Here is a 15,441-nt window from a genome sequence, read left to right on the forward strand (position 1 = left end):
CTTCTTGGAGAGCATTGATGATACCTTCAAGAGTAGGATTATTGTGATACTTGAAGGTAGTGACAAGAGTAGCATAGGTGTCAGGTAAGCTTTTGAGAAGCACAGCAATAGCAATATCTTCGGAGATGGGGGACTTCACTAATGCAAGCTGAACCATAAGACTGCGAAGATAATTGACATGAGAGACTATAGTAGCTCCCTCCTGCATATGTAGATCAAAGAATGAGATCATAAGTGCAATCTTAGGGTTTTTAGATCGGGGTCCAAAAAGGGTATCCAAAGTGATCCATGCTTGAGAAGCCGACTGTATGTTGGAGATGTGATGAATGTAATCATCTCTAAGACTGAGCAAGATGATAGCATAGGCTTTGTCGTTCTTGGCAGTGGAAACATAAGTGACAACTTGCTCAATGTCGGAATCTTCGGGAGCAGCACGGTGAACAACGTCCCAAAGACCTTCTTTCATAAGATGGCACTTGATTTTGATTTGCCAAGTATGAAAGTTGGACCCATTGAATTTGTCGATAGACATGAGAGAATGAGTAGAAGAGGCCATGTGGGAAGGTCTTACCTCTTGCTAAGATGCAAGGGCAGTGTCTATTCCCTTACAAGATTGCAGAAATGAATGAAAGAAGAGATCCAAGAAGCCGGCTCTCTCACCACTTGTCAAGGCCATAGCAAGTGACAGCCCATCGAAGCATGAGGAACCAGCAGTTTGCAGATATGAGGATAACAAAAAGGACTGTTCAGCAAACTGAAAGAGACAATGCACAGTACCTTGTAGACTCTTCAAGAGGAGGCGATGGCAGAACTGAAGTGAGTAGAGCAAGTGGCAGCAGATTCAGCAGGCGGACAATTGTAGACGTATGAACAGGGACAGAAATAGGGTGGCAGCCAGAGGTAAACAGCAGCGGCTGTTTGCAGGGATAGGCGGCGGCCTGTTGCAGGGCTGCTACAGCAGCATATATGAAGATGGCCGTAGCTGGAGCAGGAATACGTGCAGCATCAGGAGCAGAAATGAGCGGCCAGATTTGGAGCAAGTGTCGGGGCAGAGAAGGGCGACCAGCAGCTGGAGAAAAACGTGCAGAAAATGGCGGGCAGATTCCGAGGAGAGGCGGCCTGATGTAGAGGAAGATGACAGGAAGGGAAGCTGGCTCATATACCATGTAGGAATATAAAAGCAAGAGCTAGAAACTAGAAGACTAGAAGTGAAATAAGAACAAGATTGAAGGACAAAGAGTTACCTTGAGATGAGTGTAGACAAGACACAAGCTAGATAGATTGCAATGATGTGACCCATGAATATATGGGCCAAAGTACAAGACATAGAGCAAGAGTGCTTATGGGATAATTGTAGAGGTGCCACATGGCACACACTCAAGACACAAAGACTAAACTGAGACTAGACAAATGTAGACTAGGGAAATAGTACACCTAGTGTGCACTTATCTCCAACAAGGAGACCCTTTTGAATTAAGGAAATATGATCATTTGGGCTCCTGCAAAGCCAACGGTGGAGAAAAAACCCGGGACCAGTGAATGCTTTCAGCTCTCAAAGAATTGCCCTGCGAGGAGTCATGGCCATGCCAAGCCAACTTTGAGAGAACATGTTTCCAATCCAAAAACATTTCAGAGAACCTCTGACTTTGCCTTCAATACTTCCCCACAAAAAATCCCACTAAGTAGGCCTCCAATAACCAAAAGCAGGGGTGGTGATTTGTAGCAGCAAAAAACGCATCATAGCAGTCCAAGGGTGATCTTCATGCAGAAATTGAAGCATCATTTTCCTTTTATGAGCAAGAGTATTCGCGTGAATATTAAGAATATTCAATCCCCCATGCATTTTGGGCGAACATAACTGCTGTAAAGGAAGTATGCGCAAGCTTTTCCAGCCTATATATACTACACACACACACTTTTTTTTTTATAGTGAAAACTTTTGATTGATTATATTACAAGAGTAGCGACCTCAAAACGAGGCAACCAAAATTACATCAGCTGAAAATCTCAATGTATGCTAGATATACATCATGATCTATGGAGCGGCGTCTACAAGCAATCATGATGTATATACTACACACACACACACACACACACTTTTTTTTTTGTGTGGAATCTTTTAGTCATATATTACAAAGAAGCTATCCCAGAAAGGGAGAGCTACACACACACACACACACACACACCACACACACACACATGTATGAATGTATATATGGCGTATGGTACATAGATTCTCACCCCTTTCTTGTCATGGATAATCCATGGCGCCTTTTGCTTTATGTTGGATGCCCACTCCAACTCCTATCATGGGATCTAGAGAGTGGCAATGAAATGATGCAACATCTATGTATGGGACACTCTCCTCCTTTACTACATAGTCAGGAATGTGAGACGAGGCCAACTTTGGAGCTTGCAATGGATACCCACCAGAGAGCACAGTGGGATATTTAGTGCATCACTTTACCCATGCAGGCTTACTTGTGGTTGCATGATACAAATGGTAAAGAAAAGGCATTTTACCGTTTCTTCTGGGAAGGGTAAAGGCAAACTCGGTAAGGGTAAGTAAAACAAGAAGAATTCCCTAGGATGGCAACTCTTCTGACATTGACAGTAAGAAAAGAAGAAAATGCTAATACTGTGATTAGCTTGGACATCTTGTGTGCGACTCTAGGAAGAAGACGTTGATATATGCTTGTGCTGTATTAGCGGACATGCAAATTTCACCTTGTGAAGTTTTCGTCCATGTTGTGGCCTTCTAATATTGTGATAAATTCTTTCTATCTTAAGTGGTCCATTGCCCTATGAGCTAGATTGTCTAAGCATTTTTTTGCTTAGATGCTCGTATGCGAGAGACAAAAATGAAATCATATAGTCTTCACAAGTAGTTGTAGAGAATGTGGACTACTTTTAAATTAGCCTTCTCCAATAGTGCTAGCCTTTGTCGTGGCTGAGTCTGCCCTTCACCTTTGGAGTGCTGAGAGAAACTGAGTATGAAGACCTTTGCATAAATGGATGCTCAAGTATGGGTGGGTGTGTGGATTTGTACATATGAAAGCATATGTTTATACTATGGTCTACACACATTGTTGGGCACTGATGACGTCAATGGGGATGTCATAGTAGCTAGTCCTTGCTATGTGTGATGGAGTTTATGGTTTTTAACCTTATGAGTGACTATTGTTGGATAGAAATTGCACTATGGTTGTATTTGGGCATGTTCCTGGATTCATCTAGATATATATAACTCTAGAGGGGATTAAGATGGATCCAAAGAAAGTAGCCACTATATTAGACTGGCCAATCCTTGAGAATGTGATAGCATTGTGGTTATTCTTAGGATTTGTTCAGTTTTATTGGAAGCATATCAAAGGATGTATTGATATTGTGTCACCATTGACTGAGTGAAGCTAAAAAAAACACCTTATACTTGGGGAAAGAATCGACAAGAAAGCTTTAACACATTAGGAAAAGTAGCTGGTAAAGGCTCTGTATTAAATATTATTGATCCCAAGAAACCATTTTTTCTTAGAAACCAATGCAAGTGGTCATGCAGTAGGAGCGGTGTTGCTTCAAGAGGAAGGCCAATAGCCTTTGAAAGCAAGAAGCCAACTGCCTCTTAACAGAAGTGGCAACCTCATGAGCAAGAGTTGTATGCTGTGATTCATGCATTGAGAGCATGGAGGTAATAGCTTTATGATTCAGAGTTTTATGTGGATGTGACTACGATACTATGAAGTATTTTTTTTAAGCAGCCAAGCTTGAGTGGCCGCTAAGCTAGTTGGGTAGAATTCTTGTAGGAATCCCACATGAAGATTCGGTATTAAAGAGGGAAGGAAAATAAAGTTGCTGATGCGTTGTCACACAGTATGCATAATACGAGTTTCCAGTTTCTAATGAACGAGATAAGAAAAATTTAAAGAGTGGACGGTTGTGTCCAAAGCCTTTGGCCCAAGGCCATTGTAATAGAACCTGAAGTACGACTTGGCATCTAGAAAGGGCTAAAGTGTGTAAGATTTACCATAGATGATAGCCCATCCAAGTGTTGAGAAGATGTACGAGCCCATAAAACATGATTTTTTTTGCCAAAAATGAAGAAACATATTTATGAATATGTGAGACATCCTTTTTCAGTTAGGTAATTAAGGTATAATGGGTGAAACCACCTAGCCTCTTACAACCATTGAAAATATCATCGAGTAGACGAGAGAGCATTTCTATGGATTTTACAGTTGATCTTTAAAAAGCACAAGGTAATATGAAATATGATCCTATTCTTGTGGTGGTTGACTGTCTTACGAAGAAGGTCACTTCATTCCAACTAAGGGATCGGTTAGTGCCCTCCAAATAACTGATTTATAAGTAATGTATTTCATCTACATGTGTTACGTAAATCCATAGTATGAGATAGAGATATTAGATTTACTAGGTAGTTTTGATACACTTAGAAGTTAGAACTGATCTTGACATGAGTAGTGGGGATGATCCTGAACTAGAAAGCTAGATTGAGGGAGTCAATTAGACTCTTGAATTCGCTAACGAGAGTTTAAGTGGGAATAGATCTTTTAGAGAGTTTGATAAAGGAGATTTTTTCCGCCCCTCAGAATTTCTTCACACACAAAGTCCTTTATAGTAGGACAATGTGTTATCACCCTGATATTTTGGGCCATGGTTGATTCTGAAAAGAATAGGCAGACAGAGTTTATTGATCGAGCTGCTGCTCCTCCCTGCTCCCTTGCTGCACCCTCTCCCTCAGCCCGTCCGTCCCTCTCTCCCTTGCCCTCAGCCCCTCCCTCTCCCTCAGCCGCTCCCTCCCTCCCCCTCCTCCCCTTCAGCCCGCCCCCTTCCTGCTCGCTTCCTCTCCTCCCCCTCTCAGCCTGCTTCCCCGCCCCCTCCCCCTGCCTGCTCCCTCGCCCCCTCCCTGCCCCTCCGCCCCCTCCCTGCCTGCTCCCCCGCCCCCTCTCTGCCTCTCCGCTTGATGCCTTTGACTCTTGGTTACCTCTGCCTCCCTCAGAGGAAGACTTTGACCTGCAACATGAGCCTCCTGCAGGCCCTCCAACAAGCAATGATCAGCTAGTACCCCATGCTGATTTGAAGGTTTCTCTTCCAGCACAAAATGATCCCACTATTCATGATGCAGTGATTGAAGAAAGAGCTGTCAATAGAAAGCAAAGGCAAGTTCCCAGATGGCTTCTTGAGACATTGAGGGACAGCAAACAAGATCAACCTCTTGCTGCCCGGACAAGATCAGGGAATAGACAGATGCATGGTCACTTTCTTGAGTTTGCACTCCTTGCTACAGCTTGCAATGAAGAGCCTTTGTGCCATAAAGTTGCTTTTGACAGCAAAGAGTGGATGAATGCAATGAGAGCTGAGTTACAATCCATTGCCAAAAATGACACATGGGAATTAGTAGATCTTTCTCCCGGCAAGCATGCCATTGGTACCCGGTGGGTCTACAAATAAAAAAGGAAATCTGATGGCAGCATAGATCGACACAAAGTTCGTCTTGTTGCAAAAGGGTATGCCCAACAACAAGGCATTGACTTTGAGGAGACCTTTGCTCCCACTTCCAGGATTACTACTATTAGATGTGTCATTGCCATTGCAGCCCATCACCATTGGCAAGTGCACCAGCTTGACATCAAGACTGCCTTTCTTCATGGGGATTTGCAGGAAGAAGTTTATGTGACACAACCTCCTGGCTTTGAGGTTGTTAATTCTGAAAACAAGGTATGCCGGCTTAGAAAAGCGCTTTATGGTTTGAAGCAGGCACCCAGGGCATGGTATGCCAAAATTCATGCATACTTACTATCTCTTGGTTTTCAGAATAGCCCCACAGAGTCCACTCTTTATGTCCGTGGGAGTGGATCTGATTTTTTAGTGCTGATTTTATATGTGGATGATATGCTAATCACGGGCCCAGATACTCAGCATATTGCAGCTTTCAAGGCTGATTTGCAGCAAGCTTTTGAAATGTCAGACATGGAACAGCTATACTATTATTTGGGCATTCAGTTTGCTCATGTTGAGGGGGGTATCATGATGTCACAGTCCAAGTATATTGGACAGCTCCTTGATCGTTTTCAGTTTGAGGATTGCAAGCCAATCTCTACTCCAGTGGACCCTGGCTTCAAATTTTCAGCTCATGATGGGAGCCCACCATGTGATATCACTCTTTACCAGTAGGCTGTTGGATGTCTCATTTACTTATGTCACACCAGACCTGACTTACAGTATGCAGTATCCCAGCTCAGGAGGTTCATGCACATGTCTAGTTCACAGCATTGGCAGGCAGTGAAGAGAGTCTTCAGATATCTCAGAGGCACTTAGGATTTAGCCCTCTTCTATGGTGATCAGAGTTCACTTACCATGCATGCTTACAGGGATAGTGACTAGGCAGGTTGTTCCGACACCAGAGTGTCACATACCGGCAATTGTTTTTTGCTTGGCAGTTCATGTATCTCTTGGCTCAACAAGAAGCAACCAACAGTTGCCACATCTAGCTGTGAGGTTGAGTACAGGGCAGCTTTCACTGCTACAGTAGAGTGTGTCTGGCTTGGACAGTTACCCTCAGATCTTGGTATTCGCCAGACATCCTCCACTATGGTCTACACTGACAGCCAGAGTGCTTTGGCCATTGTGTGTAATCCAGTGTTTCATGCGCGTACCAAGCACATTGAAGTTCACTATCATTATGTTCGAGAGCGGTTGTCAGCAGGAGACATAGAGTTGTCCTACCTTCCCACAGAGGACAACATAGCAGATATGTTTACAAAGGCACTTCCTCGTCCCAAGTTCAAAGTCTTCCGACAGGCTTTACACTTGGTTTTCTTTGCTACATGATTTGACATACCTTGTACATTCATAGGTGGCTATGTCCTTTTGGATGAACATGTGCCACCATGACCAGAAAATGCTAGGTATTCTGAGACGTTTCCAGTATACTTCAGCCCATACCATAGAGGGGGGTTTGTAGGCCATCTTCTCCCGGTTCTAGCGATGCCCTATGGGCCCTGGTATGTGCCTTGTAGGCATAGTTATAGGCACTTTAGTGTTCTAGTGCCTTTTATGCCACATAGGACATTTAGTCCTTGTGACACCAAGGAGACTTAGTCCTAGGGTCTACCTTCAAGTACCTTGTACTTTTGTTTCTTTTTAATCTAGCTGACGTGACAGCTTATCTCCCTCGACTCTTGTACTTGCTCCCATACTCACTGTACCTACACATGTGACAATGACACCAGGCGTTCGACTTCAAGGTACTATTTTGTGCTTGCATTAGGGGCCATTTCTTGGCTGGGCAAGAAACAACCCTCAGTCGCCCTTTCTTCTACAGAGGTGGAGTACCGAGCTGTGTGCACTACGGCATGCGAGAGGTGGATACTTGAGGATATGGACGTGTTTCAAGAGGAGTCGACGGTGGTCATGTGCAACCACCAGAGTTGCATATCCATCGCGAAGAACCCAGTGTTTTACACACGGACAAAGCACATCGAAGTCCATTACCACTTCTTATTACGGTAGCTCATCATCGACGTTGTCCTGGAGCTGATGTACTGTCTGACTGCTGACAAACTTTTTGACGTTTTCACGAGGGCTCTACCAGGGAGCAAATGAAGCACCTCATTCGACGCATGGGGATCGGCCCACAGTTGTGTCATTGAGAGGGGGTGTTAGAGATCAATGCAGTCACCTATGACCCTTCGATTTGTGGGGACAAAGGGGCATCTGATCATAGGGGGCTGGGGGGATCTCAGTCCAGTTTTGTGGAGGTAGGAAGGCTGCCACATAGGTGCCTCGGTGGAGGGTTTGTGGGCTGCAAAGGAGCAGCACATAAGGGCAACCTAGTAGGCCAGGTCGGCCAGAAGGCCTTGAATGGGTCGGTCTAGGGCAGGGGTCGCCCCCCTTCTAGTTGGCCTGAGCAGCCCTCAATGGAGCCCCTCCTTCATTTCTCATCAGCCACAGCAGCTACTGAAGCATACACAAGGCAGTGTGGAGCAGGAAGAGTAGAACTGATCCCAGGATTTAGGATCCAGCCCTTTGCTGGTCTTTTGTGCTCACCTTGAGCTTGTGCCTCTTCATATTCTCTCTCTTGTATGCGGTGTCTATACTCTATCATCTGAGTGAGGTTCTCTCGCGTGGTCTGCATCATTGAGTCAGTGAAACTAAGCTGTTCCTATTCCGCATAGAGGTTGAGAGGTCAGAGTATTTCTATCCCTCATTTCCAACACTCTGGGGGAACAACATCGAATTGGTTCTTAGGTGGAGGTGTTATATCATCTCAAACTGAAGTACCTCTAGCAGCAAGGCTGGCTATTGAAATTTGTAACTGCTAAAGTTGTTGTTGCCATGTTGAATGGGGACACAAATCTGCTGCTACACGGTGGTGTCAACAATCTTGTGAAGCCATGTGGGGAGATATGGTGGGTGGATGGACAAGGGGCACTGCAAGGGCACTCGAAGTTGCAGTGTGAAGGCATTGGGCTCCTGCCATGAAATATGGTGATGCAGGGGTTTTTAGGCAGATATCCCAGGTGGTACGGCTCATGCAAGGGGCTGTAGGGCGTTGTAGTAAGGAGTGCTGGCAGGTTGAGGCATGCAATGGCTGTATGGAATCCTGTTTTAACTAACGGCTGGCAAATAATGCACATGGCAGTCAGGTCTGAGAGGCTTTGCGTGTGGGCGTCCAATACACAGCTAGAAGAGGGCTGTGCAAGCGGTTCCAAATGCAGGGTTAAAGCAGGCGGGTGGCACTCGAATAAAAAAGGGCAGCATGGCAGCATAGACAAGCCTTAAGGTCAATTGTATGGACATTTTGAATCTATCCCAGGCCCAAAACGTGGGATGTGCGCAATAGCAAGTGGCTGATCCTAGGGCTATACGGCAAATGGCGTTGTTGTGCGGCTGTTTGGACAAACAGGATGGGGCATGTAAGAGGCTATATGGTGGGCAGAAATCGGATATGGCTGTCAGGGCTGCAATGGCTTGACTGCTGTCAGCACTGGGACGGTTTGTGGGCTGATGGTAAATATACAGCCATAGGCTGGCTGTGCATGCGAATCAACTTAGGACAGTTCCTGGCATGCAGTGACGTGTGGACAGAGCAGGTGGGTGATGGTGGGCTGGAACATGCAGATCAGAGCATGTGAAGTGTATACGGTAGCCTGGTCGATCACGGCATACATGTAGATGGTCAGCCTGTTGATTCATGGCAGTTCGGGGAAGGGGGTATAATGTGCGGCAAATGGGCCCTCAAAAGGGTGCAAATCAAAGTGGACTACCTTTGCCAAAAAGGTGTTATCTCCTTTCGATTGGGTATGAACCCCAAAAATGAAACGTGTGGCCCTTAATCAAAGCGTGTGTCCCTTTGTTTGGGATACACCAAGCACACGAAAGGGCATGTGTTATAGTGTGTGGATGCATGTTATCAGATGACATGCAGTGTGGAGAGACCACCATGGAGTAACATAGTGCGGTGGATGTAAAATTGGGCAGCCGGGGGCATTCTGTACATGCAAGAGAGAAAATTTTGCTCTAATACCACTGTAAGGAATCGTAGCTAATCTGTGATTATTAATTATAATGAAAGATTCTTAGAATTGGAAGGAAGTAAGTGATCAAGATTGATTGGAAGTAATCGTATTCTTTGTTCATGAATGATGTCTGAGTGAAGAGGTAAAACTGACTGACATGTCATGTGCATCAAGAGGTTTGTACCCCTTGTGAAGGAGTGTGACCTTGAGCAAGTCCAAAAATAGTAAATATCTCTTATGAAAGAGTGTGTCTCTTCCATAGAGGAAAACGTCTCCTGTGAAGGGTCATGGGATAAGTCCCGTTGAAAGTGTCTATCTGCAAATCCATCCATAATCAAAAGTCGGAAAGGAGTGTAAGTAAAAAATTGTGACAACGGGGTTGTTGTAGATATAGCGATTCTATCCAACCCAGCCGATATATATTTTGCAGGGCCTAAATGCTTTTGTTATGCCAGAGGACTGTCTTAAGGCCAATCAGTTAAGTCAAATGGTCAATTTTTAGTGATTGAAGATAGTTCTGTTAATGTTATCAAGGGACAATAAGTGGTTTTTGTGGGAGTCAAAACCAAGATAATGGTTATTGGAGCTCGGACTTATATCTTCGCTGGCAGTTAAATGAAGAGGAGAATATTTTTATGCAAGGATAATCTAACCCCTGACGTGGTTTTGTTGGTTTATGGTTTCTTGTTGATCGTACATGACAAAAATTTGTGTGTGCTTTTATTGGCATTTAACAGACGTAGAGAAGGTTTTTCCTATATTTATCACCTTAATAAACATATCAGTGTTGGAAATGTTGTTTTTATCTGTACAGGAGGCTCGAGCCCTTCTGGGAAGACTGGAATACCAGAGGGGTAATGTGGAAGCAGCATTGCAAGTTTTTGATGGAATAGATATCAGCACTGTAAAATTTCGTATGAAATCTTCCATCACAAGCAAGGGCCATCATCGGAGAGGCAGATCAAAAAATGATATTACCCAACCATTATCTCTACATGCAGCTAGTCTGCTTCTAGAGGCTATTTACCTAAAAGCTAAATCATTGCACAAGTTGGGACGCTTGATAGGTATGCAGTTAGCAAAGATGCACATTTTACTATATTTTTTGCGTGCTCCATATGATACTGCTTCTGTTTTAAGTTGAATGGAACGTTGTGTTATCTTGATTTGCTATATTGCAATTGAAGCAAACTCTGGCATTTATTTACTTTCCCCCGCACCCCTCCCCCCCCTTCTTCCCCCTCCACACACACACAAATCACTAGATTGCAGCATGTTACACAAATAGTCGAGGCCATGATGTTGGCAAACCGTCTCCTAGACACAGTCCTCTGATGAGATCTTTGCATGCGCGACAGAGTAGGAATCCTGGATATCCTTTTTTATGACACACTCACCATCTTTCAGGTAGGCCAGGGAGATCATCTGTATGGAAAAATCGTGTCGCCCCTCTGTAACGTCCTATTCACAATCTCTAAGCAACCCAATGATAATCAGTAACCCATGGAGTTAGCTGCCAAAATGAAGAATTGAGGTCTGGAGAGTTAAAGGATTGAACTGCAAAACTATAGAATAGTTTTCCTTTAAGGATTCTCTCTCTTTAATCAAGGTTGCTACCACATGTAGAATCTAGCCATGTTTCAAAAACAAATCTCCCATTTATCTCATATACAAATTTCAGTTGGAGAGTAACATTCTAAGGGAACTCATATTAAATTCGATTGTAACGCGGCAGCTTATGCAACGAAGACATGTAAGGATTGGTAGGTTATAGGTGGTAGAATCTATGAAGTCCGTGGTCCTTGATATCGGCGAAATCACAAAAGTTATCTGTGGCGGTTTTGTTCATTTATTTTTATGTTGATCATGGACAACTTGATATACAATGTTTTATATCTTTTTTAGTCATTTGCTTTTCATGAGTTAGTGGTCGTTCTTCTAAGAGAGATGCCTCGAGTGCAAGTTTTGACTCCTATCAGGAAGCTGATTCCTTGTTTGTCTTCACAAGCTAGCTGGTCTAACATAGATCGTTTCTCGTTTCTTCGTTCACTTTCTTTATTTAAAATAAGATACCACAATGCAATTTGTCATGGGTTGCAAGAGAACTAGACAGTAGCTATAAGCTGTAAAAGTTGATCTACACGGTCAAGGTACGAGGAGGATGTTGAAGGCCATGGAAATGGTGATACAATATCCAAATGACAATGGAAGATACTCTTGCAATGAATGTGCAAGAGAGACAACGTCAGGAAAAATGCCTCCTTGCAGAGCAACTAACCTTGGAGGTAGCAAACAACAGGAACCTAGTGTCTCTCAGGGATACCAAATAGTCCACCCAACCACCCCTCGAAATGCCTCTCTATCCATCCCATCAGAGAAAATGCATCACCCAGTAATGAAGAAACTACTACGGGTTAAGGGATTGAGAGCCCTCGATCCCGGGGGTTTCAAATCACTTAAGCATCCTCTCCAAATCATGGTTATCCTGAGTTTTTGTCGATGTGTTTGCTCTCGAATTTCCTCTCTTGTCATCCCTCGGGTCTCTAAGGTAGCTCTTAACATGATGTTTTCTTCTAAAAGCCTCTGAATTGACTTGGCTGACACTTGATCCCCATTCAAATCTACAAATTACTTGCTGTTCCCTCCCCTGCTATTGGGTGTGCTAGACTCTAGTTCCATCTTGAAATCAACACACAATGTTGTTTTATCAATTCATGGGATCCACCAGTTATGTTCTCTCAATTATCTTTTCCCAGCTCGCTTAACTTGCTCTGATACCAATTTGTAACTTGCCCTTGGTTTCAGGTTTTTTAACAAATTTATTACAAGAGGGTTCAATTTATTCCATTTCTTTGCATGGTATGTCCGTCATTCATTTATGGGTTGATTCCTTCCAAGACTCCAACAAGATCACTTAGATTAGCCCATGGCAAGCATCCTATTTAATCTCTAAGCAATCCAAGGATAATCAGTAACACACATAGTTGATTGCCAAAATGAGGAATCAAGATCTTGAGAGTCAATCGATTGAATTGCATAACCATAGAACAGCTTTCCTTTAAGGATTATCTCGCTTTAATTAAGTTTGCTATGACATGCGGAATCTAGCCAAGTTTAAAAAACGAATCTCTCTTATAATACAAGAGAACTAGTCGTCAGTTATGTTGCATGCAATTTCTAGGGAAGTTATCAAAGCGATCTCATAATAATGATATCACGTGCAAAAAGTTACTAACAAAAGTAAAACCGATTATATTTACAATGGGACCTGATGCCCAAATCAGAGATTATTCAAAATCCAAATACAACTTTTATGTTCACACACACACAGAGAGCTTTTGCCATTAATAAAGAGGAACAAGATAAGACCCAGAGAAGGCTCAAAAAAAACAAGGCTCAAGTCGCCTTCCAACACTGCAGCAAGCTCACGAATGCCAATGCTACAGCAAGATCCTGAAAAGAAATCAATGATGCTGAGATGCAATGAAGCAGAGGATTGACGTGATTACTTAATTGCTTGGGTCACACTGAAAAACTAGAAGCAGACCACTGTAAACTGCAGAATGAAAACAGCCACCTCCATGATGAAGAAAATGCCCATGCACACGATCCTCAGCAGCAGATCTTGAAAAAAAAAACAACATAACTTAGCTTGCATGAACGAATAAAAATGTCGTGAACGACTGAGAAAGGCCTCTCCTGCAAAGAAAATTGACAGGAACCCAGCATCTCCTAGAGATACCAGATTGTCCACCCACCAGAGAAAATACAATGCCCAGCAAAAGAAAAATAACTATGGAATAGTGGTCACAAACCACTACGGCGCCCTTCTCCCTTGAGAGCCCTCAGCTTGGACGGGCAGAGTTCTCTTGAGCTTCCACCTCTCCACACCAAACTGTCAAGTTCTAGATGAGGAGATGAAGGTTAATCCCACGACCAAAATGCAGACACACGCATATAAACATGTGTCAACCAAGCTCCGTATAGATCCATACATGTGAGCTGCCATCCACCTGTTTATACACACGTTGTTTCTGCCTATCTGTACAACTCGTGTGTCTAGTTGTCTATACATTTGACCACCGTACCATCGTTACTCAGGGTTGTTTGTAGACTTTTGGCTGTATTATTTGCTATTTGCTTTTGTGCTTGCAGTATTGTACCTTGTTAGAGTTGCAGTTTTGGGCTTCTGCAGATTTCGAACATATTTGTAGATTTGGTCATTTCTGCAGTTTAAATCGCTCAGATTGAGAGTGCAATTTTGTGGCTTTTGTTAATTTCAGGTATATTTGTCTATCAAATTTGGTGCTTTTGCCTCAAATCTGCTGTTTGCAGACACACAAGTTGACATTTGCAAGAAATTGTAGAAATTCATAGTTTTGCAGATTCTTTTATAGACCTTTTGGGGCTTAAGCTACTTTTGCAGCTTATAAAGTCTAGTGTAGACTTGCGGCAATTTTAAAGATATCTAGACTCAGCGTGAGTCAAAATTTTGGGTTCTTGAAAAAAAAAATAAAAATTTTGGGGCGGATTGCAAGCATTTTGTTTGCATAATAATGGGTCAACAAGGAGGAGATGCATTTGGGATTTTGGCACAAGAGGATGAGATGGAAGGAACCAACTATTCCTTGTGGAGTTTTATGGTCACTCTGTTGGTTGCAAAGGGTTTATGGGGATATGTTAATGGGGACAAGCTTTGTCCTATGGACTTGACTGGTCACACCTGTCAACGGTACTGGACAGCAAACTACAGGACCTTCAGCTCTCACACCAAAGGAGATGAGATTCATGGAGGGCAGTGATTTCTATGTCAGTCAGATTGTGTAAGATATCAATTGATGCTGAAATGGAACAGTCGAGTGAAGTAGCTAGATATAGTTAATTATAGACACATTTTAGTGAACAATCGTCTCATCAATATATTGAGGTCTGAGGTTCTAATACGTTATTCTCCACATTCGTACACGTAAGACTTCGACGTGCATGAGAGATCCTTGAGACCATGTATCAAGCAAAGAATGAGGCAAGAGTTCCTTTTGTCCCGTGATGTGTGCGGGCCCCATACACCATCTTTTGGAAAGTATCTATATATTGTAACCGTTATTGATGATTTCTCCATATTTGCTTGAGTTTACCCATTGAATGCAGACTGAAACATCCAAGTGTTTTTTCAGCATTTTGTTGCAATGGCTGAAAATGAATCAGGTTGCAAGGTGCAAACCCTCCGTATAGATAGAGGGGGGGAATATTTGTTAGGTACATTCAACGTTGAAAAGGGATAAATCATCAATGTACTATGCCATACACACCAAAGATGAATGGTGTTTCTGAGAGGAAGAACATGACCTTGATGGTGATGACAAAATGCATGGCAAAGGGCAAACATATGCCTCACAAGTTTTGGCCTAGAGGCCATCATGTTTGCAGCACACATTCTGAACAAGTTCCCTACAAAGACTTGGAAGCTGATTACAGCAGACATTTGAGGTGTCAGATCTGGGTATTTTGCACTATTACTTGGAAGTTGGCCATACACTTTGTGCAGTCAAACAAAGGCATTGATGCTTCAGTCCAAGTACATACAGAAGGTCCTACATACATTTGGTTTTCAGGATTGCAAGCATGAAGTTGAGTATTTAGATGTAGGAGAGCCCAATGGTATGGGTATGACAGCTGGGCAGTTGGCTGTCTTTATATCTGTGCAACACTAGAGTAGATATTCAGTTTGCTGCTTCCCAAGCCAGCAAGACTGCAAGTTTATGCACAGTCCAGGTACTGAGATTGGCAAGCAATTAAATGTACTTTTCGTTACTTACTTGGATTGTTTTATCCAAGGGGGGACAGCTTGCAGTTATAAGCTTTTAATGATTCAGACTAGACGTGTGATTATAATACCCGACAGTCC

At 43.2% G+C, this 15,441-nt stretch overlaps 1 pseudogene across 1 annotated transcript in view; it reads left to right on the forward strand.

Moving 5' to 3' along the window:
• Positions 1-15,441, forward strand: part of LOC147884670 (protein NPG1-like) — an 89,841-nt pseudogene that overhangs the window by 18,743 nt on the left and 55,657 nt on the right. The window contains exon 3 of the transcript XR_015543557.1: positions 10,351-10,603. The product of XR_015543557.1 is annotated as a protein NPG1-like (transcript). The remainder of the gene's footprint in view (positions 1-10,350; positions 10,604-15,441) is intronic.

The sequence above is a fragment of the Dipteris shenzhenensis genome, chromosome 26 (genome assembly GCF_047967505.1).
Source record: "Dipteris shenzhenensis isolate YYH24624 ecotype China chromosome 26, Dip_SZ_1.0, whole genome shotgun sequence".
In the NCBI taxonomy this organism is placed as follows: domain Eukaryota; kingdom Viridiplantae; phylum Streptophyta; class Polypodiopsida; order Gleicheniales; family Dipteridaceae; genus Dipteris; species Dipteris shenzhenensis.